Genomic DNA, 12,365 nt, shown 5'->3' on the forward strand with positions numbered 1-12,365 from the left:
ACAAAGAGGGGTTATGAATACAAACATATCTCAAAAACATGCTAAGAAATTGTCATGAGCAAGCATGGTTAAAAAGTTGGGGCTTAAGACGACAGGGTTTTAAAAGTGTGAAGACTATCACTGTACCTTGCTTAAACACTGCAGATGCTCCAGAAGGAGAAAGAAGGCATTATGATCCGGGGGTGAAAACTTTTGCACATAACGAAGATCAAGGTAAATTGCAGTTAAGTTGTGTTGCTTGTAACAAGCAAGAATTTTGTGTTATTTCTGAAGGGCAGGGCTAAATGGACAGCAGTAATATTTCAACAAAATAAGAAAAATGTGGACATTTTCATCCTGGTTAAAAGTTTTCACCCCCCTGCTCTTAATGTTTTGCGTTTCTTTCTGGAGCATCAGTGATTTTTTTAAAGTGATACAGATATATAATACTGCTATTTTGCCCGTGCAACAATTGCAGAGGTTTAATCACATTTCTTAAATACAGTTTGGGAAATTCTTTCACATCTGACACTGAGAGCGAAGATAAATAACACGCTGCGCAAACATTCATCCAGATTTAACATGCACAGTCTATCTGCAGGTCTGTGAAGTGTGTGTAGCGTCTGCAGCTCTTCACTTTCCTGAATGCCGGACAGCTGCGTCTGGCATCAAGAGCTCTGAGCTCCGCGTTTGGAGAGCAGCGCGCAGGATTAACCAACTCAAAGCATCCGCCAATACCAGCGAAACCATGGCAACCTGCACACACACACCAGGGTCAAAACACACACACACAGTCTATCATAAATCTACAGACAGATGCACAGGACATCAATGCACTGATGAATGCATATATATATGACTGAATTCCATAAGAAGAGCCTGCTATTGATGCATGTCACAATTCAGCTCAATTCAGTCTTTGTGCAGCTTCATGCATGATGAGTACACTGCAAAATATACTACAGTAATGTATAGTGCTTATGAACCATACTATAGGTGAACTGTATCATACTGTATGTAATATAGTGCTTAATACAGCTCTTATTTAATGACAGCTCCACCATACTGTTGTATTAACTATAGTGAACTGATAAGCTGTAATAAATATTGTAGTATACTTTGGATTTTACTACAGTAAACTGTGGTGTTTTGTAGTATAACTGACCCTATAGCTGTAGAAAACTACAGGATTGAACTATAGAATCATCGCAACAGATTAATTCAAGTACTATACTTTTTGTGTTACCATAGCAACTATATAATCACTGCAACAGATTAATTCAAGTACTATAGTTCTTGTGTTACCATAGCAACTATAGAATCACCGCAACAGATTAATTCAAGTACTATAGTTCGTGTTACCATAGCAACTATAGAATCATCGCAACAGATTAATTCAAGTACTATAGTTCTTGTGTTACCATAGCAACTATAGAATCATCGCAACAGATTAATTCAAGTACTATAGTTCTTGTGTTACCATAGCAACCATAGAATCATCGCAACAGATTAATTCAAGTACTATAGTTCTTGTGTTACCATAGCAACTATAGAATCATCGCAACAGATTAATTCAAGTACTATAGTTCTTGTGTTACCATAGCAACCATAGAATCATCGCAACAGATTAATTCAAGTACTATAGTTCTCGTGTTGCCATAGCAACTATAGAATCACCACAACAGATTAATTCAAGTACTATAGTTCTCGTGTTGCCATAGCAACTATAATCACCACAACAGATTAATTCAAGTACTATAGTTCTAGTGTTGCCATAGCAACTATAGAATCACCACAACAGATCAATTCAAGTACAATAGTTCTCGTGTTACTATAGCAACTATAGAATCACCACAACAGATTAATTTAAGTACTATAGTTCTTTTGTTACCATAGCAACTATAGAATCACCACAACAGATTAATTCAAGTACTATAGTTCTTTTGTTACCATAGCAACTATAGAATCACCACAACAGATTAATTCAAGTACTATAGTTCTCGTGTTACTATAGCAACTTTAGAATCATAACTAAAGATTAATTCAAGTACTATAGTTCTCGTGTTACCATAGCAACTATAAAATCATCACAACAGATTAATTCAAGTACTATAGTTCTCGTGTTGCCATAGCAACTATAGAATTACCACAACAGATCAATTCAAGTACTATAGTTCTTTTGTTACCATAGCAACTATAGAATCACCACAACAGATTAATTCAAGTTTTATAGTTCCCGTGTTACCATAGAAACCATAGAATCATCGCAACAGATTAATTCAAGTACTATAGTTCTTGTGTTACCATAGCAACTTTAGAATCACAGCAACAGATTAATTCAAGTACTGTAGTTCTTGTGTTACCATAGCAACAGATTAATTCAAGTACTATAGTTCTTGTGTTACCATAGCAACTATAGAATCCCCACAACAGATTAATTTAAGTACTATAGTTCTCGTGTTACCATAGCAACTATAGAATCACCACAACAGATTAATTTAAGTACTATAGTTCTCGTGTTACCATAGCAACTATAGAATCCCCACAACAGATTAATTTAAGTACTATAGTTCTCGTGTTACCATAGCAACTATAGAATCACCACAACAGATTAATTCAAGTACTATAGTTCTTGTGTTACCATAGCAACTATAGAATCACCGCAACAGATTAATTCAAGTACTATAGTTCTCGTGTTACCATAGCAACTATAGAATATCCCTCAGACTATGCAGCACCACTGATGCCACGGATCCAAGAACCGCAACGAGATGATCTCAAGGTTTTCATAATCCTGGACCAGGCCGTATCCTGAGAAGCTGCTGTGGTGGTCATGGAGAAGTGGAGAACATGAGACTGATTCCTGTTACGCTCCACGGACAGATGAGTCTCGCTGACATCCAGCTTCTCTGGCGCCTAGACTGCAGCTCTCAGCTAGAGGAGAAATGGTCGTGCCCAACTGCGCCTGGTTTCTCTCCAGGTTTTTGTCCTTCACTTTCGCTTATTGGTGAAGTTTTTTTCCCTCTCCGCTGTCGCCACTGGCTTGCTTGGTTTGGGACTTGTGGAGCTGCACATCGCTGGATTTGCTCTTCAGTGTTTGGACTCTCAGTAGTGATTATTAAACCACACTGAACTGAGCTAGTCAAAACATACTTGAATAAAATCTGCAGGAAAGGCCCGTTCACACCAGGATGTTTTTTGCTTACGTTTCCTGTCAAAGTTTAATGCCACGTGATTAAATAAAGAGCGCCAATATGATTGTGCACACCAACGCGCAAAACGCCAGGCGTAAAAGCGCCATTTTTTAAGAAACGCCTCATGCTCGTTTTTTTGTTTTGACGCGCAAAACCTTCTCCACCAATCAGATTGGCTCTTTTGTTCACGTGCACGGAGCTGCTGAAGTTACAGCAAACAGCACTTGGAGGCGTTCAAGCGCAAAGCTGTCAATGCGAGCGCACATTAAAGAAGATGCCCAGAGGCGATATGAATGTGGAGCTGCTTACTGCACTGGTGAACAATAATCAATTCTTCATCGCCAGAGCTGGAGATGCTACTTGAACCATCCATGCTTGTTCTATCTTCTTCTTCTTCTGTGATTTTGGGATTTTGTATACTCTTCTGCTCGACGCCAGTGAAAATCGCTTGGGTTTGAATCAGGAAAAACGCTGACGATAAACGCATTGAAAAGCATCCTATGTGTACGAGCCTTAAGGGGCAGAGATATAAAAAGGGGCGTGGTCCTGTTTGTACATTCATGCATGTTTATTTTGATGCTTTCACATATTAAATCCCGACGTACACCTGCTGCAAATCAGCAGTAAGAAGTGGGAATATAAAAAAGGGGGCGTGGTCACATGGGCGTGTCTTTTGGAGCTTACTCACTCATTTTCTTTTCGGCTTAGTCCCTTTATTAATCTGGGGTCGCCACAGCAGAATGAACCACCAACTTATCCAGCATATGTTTTGTGCAGCGGACGCCCTTCCAGCTGCAACCCATCACTGGGAAACCCATACACACTCATTCACACACATACATACACTATGGGCAATTTAGCCTACCCAATTCACCTGTACTGCATGTCTTTAGACTGTGGGGGGAATCCGGAGCACCCTGAGGAAACCCAGGCAAACGCAGGGAGAACATGCAAACTCCACACAGAAATGGCAACTGACCCAGCAACCTTCTTGCTGTGAGGCGACAGCACTACTCAATGCAAGTTATACTCAATGCTGAAAGCTGACTTGTTGCTACAAAGTTGATTTATTACTAAAATAATGGATCTCTAAAGCAGCAGAAGTCAACAGTGTCATTACTCTGCATGTAAAGCTTTTATTATTGTTGTTGTTACAAGGTTCCACATTAGATTTGAAATCAAATCAACTCACTTATAGCTCAATTTATTTCAAAAACAGCAATTAATCCAATTACTTCATCATCTAGAAGACATTATCCAGCTTAATGTTGATTCAGTTCAATTCAATACTAGAGTCAGTGTTTTAAAGCTGATCAACTATAAAACAAACTCAACTCAACACTATGAACAGAAAACATCAGCGTCAGCTCTCCATTGATATCACTGAATGTCAATAATCTTTTAAGTCTAAATGTTATTAATTCTTCACTTTACACCAGTGACCAGTCTTTAGGATGTTTGTGCACCTGACAGTGCAAAGTCATATCACAGTAAAGGGTTTTCCACCAAGAAACCCATACACCGCTGCTGCAAACAGGAAAACGGTGGTGGTGTCACTTACACCCTCTGTAGCCAACATGAAACACCATCACTGCTGCACCGTCATGTGTTTCTGAGCATGCAGACAGTGATGGACAAATACTGACCAGTAAATACTACACATACCCTAATAACATATTACTCCAGCAACAGTTGAAAGTTCTCATATATTATTTATATTAATAATAGTGCAAAACATACAACATACTGAACACAGCACAGAGCATACAACATGAGCACAGAAACAGCAATAGAATAATATAAGAGAGTTGTTTACTCTGAACAAATCGCAGGAATCAGTGAGTTGTTTACTAGAGATTCACTCTAAATAAATCCCATGAATCAGTGAGTTGTTTACTGAAGATTCACTCTAAACAAATCACATGAATCAGTGAGTTGTTTACAGGAGATTCACTCTAAATAAATCCCATGAATCAGTGAGTTGTTTACTGAAGATTCACTCTAAACAAATCACATGAATCAGTGAGTTGTTTACAGGAGATTCACTCTAAATAAATCACATGAATTAGTGAGTTGTTTACTGGAGATTCACTCTAAATAAATCACATGAATCAGTGAGTTATTTACTGAAGATTCACTATAAATAAATCACATGAATTAGTGAGTTGTTTACTGGAGATTCACTCTAAATAAATCACATGAATCAGTGAGTTGTTTACAGGAGATTCACTCTAAATAAATCACATGAATCAGTGAGTTATTTACTGAAGATTCACTATAAATAAATCACATGAATTAGTGAGTTGTTTACTGGAGATTCACTCTAAATAAATCACATGAATCAGTGAGTTGTTTACTAGAGATTCACTCTAAATAAATCACATGAATTAGTGAGTTGTTTACTGGAGATTCACTCTAAATAAATCACATGAATCAGTGAGTTGTTTACTGGAGATTCACTCTAAACAAATCACATTAATCAGTGAGTTGTTTACTGAAGATTCACTCTAAACAAATCACATGAATCAATGAGTTGTTTACTGAAGATTCACTCTAAAAAATGACATAAATCAGTGAGTTATTTACTGCAGATTCACTTTGACCAAATCACATGAATCAGTGAGTTGTTTACTGGAGATTCACTCTAAACAAATTACATGAATCAGTGAGTTGTGTACTGGAGACTCACTCTAAACGAATCACATGAATCAATGAGTTTTTTACTGGAGATTCACTCTAAACAAATCACATGAATCAGTGAGTTGTTTACTTGAGATTCACTCTAAACAAATCATCTGAATCAGTGAGTTGTTTACTGGAGACTCCCTTTAAACAAATCATCTGAATCAGTGAGTTATTGAATGGAAACTCAATCTGAACAAATAACATGAATCTGTGAGTTGTTTACTGGAGACTCCCTTTAAACAAATCATCTGAATCAGTGAGTTATTGAATGGAAACTCAATCTGAACAAATAACATGAATCTGTGAGTTGTTTACTGGAGACTCCCTTTAAACAAATCATCTGAATCAGTGAGCAGCGGAATGGAAACTCAATCTGAACAAATAACATGAATCTGTGGGTTGTTTACTGGAAATTCACTCTGAACGAATCGCACAAATCAGTGAGTTGTTTACTGAAGTCTCACTCTGAATGAATAACTTAACTCAGTGAGTTGTTTACTGGAAAATAACTCTGAACGATTCACATAAATCAGTCAGTTGTTAACAGGAGACTCACTCTGAATGAATCACACGAACCAGTAAGTTGTTTACTGGAGACTCCCTGTGAACGAATCACATAAATCAGTGAGTTATTTACTGGAGATTTACTCTGAATGAATCACACAGATCATTGAGTTGTTTACTGGAAACTCACTCTGAATGAATCACTTGAATCAGTTAGTTGTGTACTGGAGATTCACTCTGAATGAATCACTTGATTCAGTTAGTTGTGTACTGGAGATTCATTTGAGTCAGTGAGTTGTTTACTGGGGATTCAGTCCAAACGAATCACATGAATCAGTAAGTTGTTTACTGGAGATTTGTTCTGAACAAATCACACGAATCAGTGAATTTTTCCTAACAGGAGATTCACTCTAAATGAATAATTTGAATCAGTGAGTTGTTTACTGGAGACTCCCTTTAAACAAATGATCTGAATCAGTAAGTTGTTGAATGGAGACTCAATCTGAACGAATCACTTGATTCAGTTAGTTGTGTACTGGAGATTCACTCTGAATGAATCATTTGAATCAGTGAGTTGTTTACTGGGGATTCACTCCGAACAAATCACATGAATCAGTGAGTTGTTTACTAGAGACTTGTTCTGAACAAATCACACAAATCAGTGAATTTTTCCTAACAGGAGGTTCACTCTAAATGAATCATTTGAATCAGTGAGTTGTGTACTGAAGGCTCACTCACAATGGATGATTTGAATCAGTGAGTTATTTATAGAAAACTCACTCTCAATAGATCATTTGAATTATTGAGTTGTTCGCGGGACACTTACTCTTAACAAATAATTTGAATCAGTGAGTTGTTTACTGAAGACTCCCTTTAAACAAATAATCTGAATCAGTGAGTTGTTGAATGGAAACTCAATCTGAACAAATAACACGAATCAGTGAGTTGTTTACTGGAGATTCACTCTGAACGAATCACATAAATCAGTCAGTTGGTGACAGTAGACTCACTCTGAATGAATCACATGAACCAGTAAGTTGTTTACTGGAGACTCCCTGTGAACGAATCACATGAATCAGTGAGTTATTTACTGTAGATTTACTCTGAATGAATAACATGAATCAGTGAGTTGTTTACTGGAGATTCACTCTAAATGAATCACATGAATCAGTGAGTTGTTTACTGGAGATTCACTCTGAATAAACAACATGAATCAGTGAGCTGTTTACTGGAGACTCACTTTTAATGAATCACTTGAATCAGTGAATTGTTGAATTGATTGGAGAAGTAAGTTTAATTAAAATAAAGTATATTCAGATAAATAAACTCTTCACTTCAGTACAGTAGAGAAGTACAAGCAGCGCAGGTAAGTCGACACACATGGATTGGGTCAGGTGTGTGTAGATCTGACAGTGTGAGTGTTGTGGCATGATTCTGCACCTGTTTCTAGAGAATGTCGCGTCTCTCGGCTCGTGGTTTATGTTTCTCGAGAAAAACTGAGTGGAGGACAGCAGCGCTTACACACACACATGCATAACACACACATGCACTGAGACCACCGTGCAAACAACTTCAAAGGGGTTTTTTTCTTGCTCTAGTTCACACACACACACACACACACACACACACACACACACACACACACACACACACACAAACTACTTCCTTTGACACTTGCAGATATTTCTCAAGACATGGTATGCAGACTCGTCCTGCGGTGGCTCGAGAGGGATTTTTCTGGTACAAATTAAATGACAATTTTTTTTGGCATTTCCTGAAGAAATCGTCTGCTGCTTTGTGCAGAACTCAGTGTCAGACATACTGTGCAAAACAGACAGCTATTACAAGAGTAGGGTACCATTACAAAAATATGAACACGTCACTCTTATGCAATGTTCACTGATAAAACGTTACATTTTTAGTTAGTTTTTTCAGTGAATCAGTGAGTCGTTTACTGGAGACTCTGTCTGAATTAATCACTTTAATCAAAGAGTTGTTTACTGGAGACTCATTCTAAACAAATCATCTGATTGAGTGAGTTGTTTACTGGAGATTCACTTTGAACAAATCATTTGAATCAGTAAGTTGTTTGCAGAAGACTCACTCTGAACAAATCAGTTGAATCAGTGAGCTGAAGAGTCACTCTGAATGAATCGCTTGAATCAATGAGTTGTTTACTGGGTAGTCATTCTGAAAAAAAAACATCTGAATCAGTGAGTTGATTACTGCAGACTCTCTATGAACAAATAATCTAAATCAGTGAGTCGTTTACTGGAGAATCACTCTGAACAAATAAACTGAATCAGTGAGTTGTTTACAGTAGATTCCCTCTGAATAAATAATCTTAATCAGTGAGTTGTTCACTGGTGATTCACTCCGAACAAATAATCTGAATCAGTGTGTTGTTTACTAGATATTCACTCCGAACAAATAATCTGAATTAGTGAGTTGTTTACTGGAGACTCACTCTGAACAAATCATCTGAATCAGTGAGTTGTTTACTGGTGATCCACTCTGAACAAATCATCTGAATCAGTGAGTTGTTTACTAGTGATTCACTCTGAACAAATCATATTAATCAGTGAGTAGTTTACTGGAGACTCACTCTAAACGATTCACTTGAATCAATGAGTTGTTTACTGGAGACTCACTGATAACAAATAATCTGAATCAGTGGGTTGTTTACTAGAGACTCACTTTGAACAATTGATCCAATTTAATGGGTTGTTCACTCTGAATAAATCAACTGAATCAGTGAGTAGTTTACTGGAAACTGACTCTGAACAAATCATCTGAATCAGTGAGTCGTTTACTGAAAACTCCTTCTGAATGAATCACTTGAAACAATGAGTTGGTTACTGAAGACTCATTCTAAATGAATCACTTGAATCAACGAGTTGCTCACTGGAAAATCACTCTGAACAATTCATCTGAATCAGTGAGTTGTTTACTGGAGACTCACTCTGAATAAATCAATTGAATCAATTAATTATTTACTGGAGACTCACTCTAAACAAATCATCTGAATCAGTGAGTTGATTACTAGAGACTTACTTTAAACAATTCATCCGATTTAATGGGTTGTTTACTGAAGACTCACTCTGAATAAATCAACTGAATCAGTGAGTTGTTTACTGGAGACTCACTCTAAACAAATCATCTGAATCAGTGAGTTGTTTACTAGAGACTTACTTTGAACAATTGATCCGATTTAATGGGTTGTTTACTGAAGACTCACTCTGAATAAATCATCTGAATCAGTGAGTTGTTTACTGGAGACTCACTCTGAATAAATCATCTGAATCAGTGAGTTGTTTACTGGAGACTCACTCTGAATAAATCATCTGAATCAGTGAGTTGTTTACTGGAGACTCACTCTGAATAAATCATCTGAATCAGTGAGTTGTTTACTGGAGACTCACTCTGAACAAATCATCTGAATCAGTGAGTTGTTTACTGGTGATTCACTCTGAACAAATCATCTGAATCAGTGAGTTGTTTACTAGAGACTTACTTTGAACAATTCATCCGATTTAATGGGTTGTTTACTGAAGACTCACTCTGAATAAATCAACTGAATCAGTGAGTTGTTTAATGTAGACTCACTCTACATAAATAATCTGAATCACTGAGCTATTTACTGCAGATTCACTGAACAAATAACCTGCAGCATCTGTGAGCTGTCCTGGAGCTAAGCCGGGGTTCCCTTGATCTGTGTTTTTGGGGAGACCCGTTGTGTCTAAACACCCACGCTCAGGTTACAGTGCACGCAACACACACTTCCTGAAACACACACACACACACACATGCAAATTAGCTTACTGCTGCTACTGTGCAAAACTGCGGTCATGGTGGCGCTGATGAAGAAAGGAAGTGTGTGTGAAAGCAGAGGTTTATCAGCTCCACTAAAGCACTGTGATCATGCTTTAAAGGGGACCTATTATGCCCCTTTATACAAGATGTAGAACAAGTCTCTGATGTTTCTAGTGTGTGTGAAGTTTCAGCTGAAAATAGCACACAGATAATGTTTGTAACTCTCTGAAACGGACCCTTTCAGGCTTTGATCCAAATTGTGGTGTTTTGGTGACTGTCGCTTTAAATGCAAATGAGATTGTCTTTCAGAAGAGGGCGGAGCTACAAATGCATATGCATAAGCATGGTGACAGATGTAAAACAGCAGTGTGTGTGTTGCCAGTGCTGGTCAGGTGTGCTTCAGTGTGAGTGTGCGCTTCACGCTTCTGTCAGTCTATGTCGCTCCTGTCGCTGTTCACCTAAAACTCCACATCTATAATCCTCTTAGTCTATGCTGACATTATCTTCAGCAGCTCAAACGCTCTAATGGCTAATGGACAGACGGCTGCTTCTCACTCAGGGCTTCTGTTTATGCTAATGAGGGAGAGATGGGCACTAGTGGGCGGGGCTTTCCCAACGTACAGGGAGAATGTCAATCAAAGTGTTTCTGCAGACTGGTTTGATCAAGTCTGATTAGAACAAATATAAATAATTAACGTTTCCTATTAGAGGCTGGAGATATTCACACACTGCTGACACACAACTGGGTTTAAACACCATATATGAGTCATTTTTGCACAATAGGTCCACTCCACTTCAGGAATAAGCTTAACTCGCATAGAGTTAAAAAGCTGATCTCAGTGTCTGGCAGGAGAACTTTTAGCCTAGCTTAGCGTAAACCATTGAATCTGATTAGACCATCTCACTCAAAAATGACAAAATATATTGGATAATTTATTTATTTAAAGCTTGAGGCTTCTGTAGTTACATTGTGTAGTAATACTTTAATAAACAGCATAATTTTGATTGCTTCACTGTACAAAATAAATCCATAATAATGTACGGTAATAAAACAGCAGCTGTTGTTGCCAGAACTTTACCGTTAAAAATACGGTACAAATCGTGAGAGTAATTTCTCATTTTTACGGTAAACTACCGTATTTCATTAATCTATAGAGGTGTTGCATTGGCAGGTGTGTTTGTTTGTGTGTGTTTGTCTCTCTCTCTCCCTCTCTTTCCACCTGCAGGCCCCGCCCTAACTACGCAGACGACGTGCCCTGGGATTGGAGGAGGTTACCCAGGGCATCCTTTACAAAGGGAACAACGGGCGTGGGGCGGGAGAGCGAGTTTTGTAATATGTTTTTGAATCATTTTGAATTATCAACATCTACACATCTTTTAGGACACAGTTAAGACAGGTTAACACAGCCATATGCAGGTGGTGGTGAGGAAGTTACATAATGAACCAAAGCTCATCACAAACAACATTTCCCCACAAGTAGAAGAGTGTGTCGGTGTATAGATGATGCTCAGTGTCGTTCACACAGCTATTAAACACCAGTATGGTAACACACATAACATTAAAGTCCTGAAATAAACATTGTTTATCAATATTAGATGTAATAATGTACAGAACTGATGGGGAAACAACTAAAAAGATCCATAGTAATGTCAACAACAAGCATAAAAACATACATGTGGCATACAGGGAGTACTGGGAAAGTCAATTCACGGTTATTCACAGCAGTGGTGTAGTCCTAAAAAAAAAAGGTGGTGTACTATTACCCACCCAACCCGCCCATGCTGTATTATAATTTTACCTGAACGTTTCAGCGAGACATCATTCAGTTGACTTCGAAAAACAAATTAAGATGAGAGTTTAAAACACATTTGGTATACAGTTAAAGGGGATGCGAATACACGTAATAAGGGATGTCTTATCAGCAAAACAAGTGAGTATACCGAGGGTACATGCAATTATTGATCCTCAGAAGTGGTAATACCCAAACAGCTAGTGGAAACAAGTAGGCATACCGAGTATACGTGCGTATAGCAAGGACTACACCACTGATTCACAGTATATATTAAGGAAACATACTGTTAACCAGGTTACGGATTTTTACTGTAGCATTTTTACTGTTGAAATCACGGCCATTTTTTTACAGTGTTATTATTGCATCTCAGCAAACGAATTACAGAAGAATAAAGCTT

Source organism: Danio aesculapii, chromosome 2 (genome assembly GCF_903798145.1).
Source record: "Danio aesculapii chromosome 2, fDanAes4.1, whole genome shotgun sequence".
NCBI classification, from domain to species: Eukaryota; Metazoa; Chordata; class Actinopteri; order Cypriniformes; family Danionidae; genus Danio; species Danio aesculapii.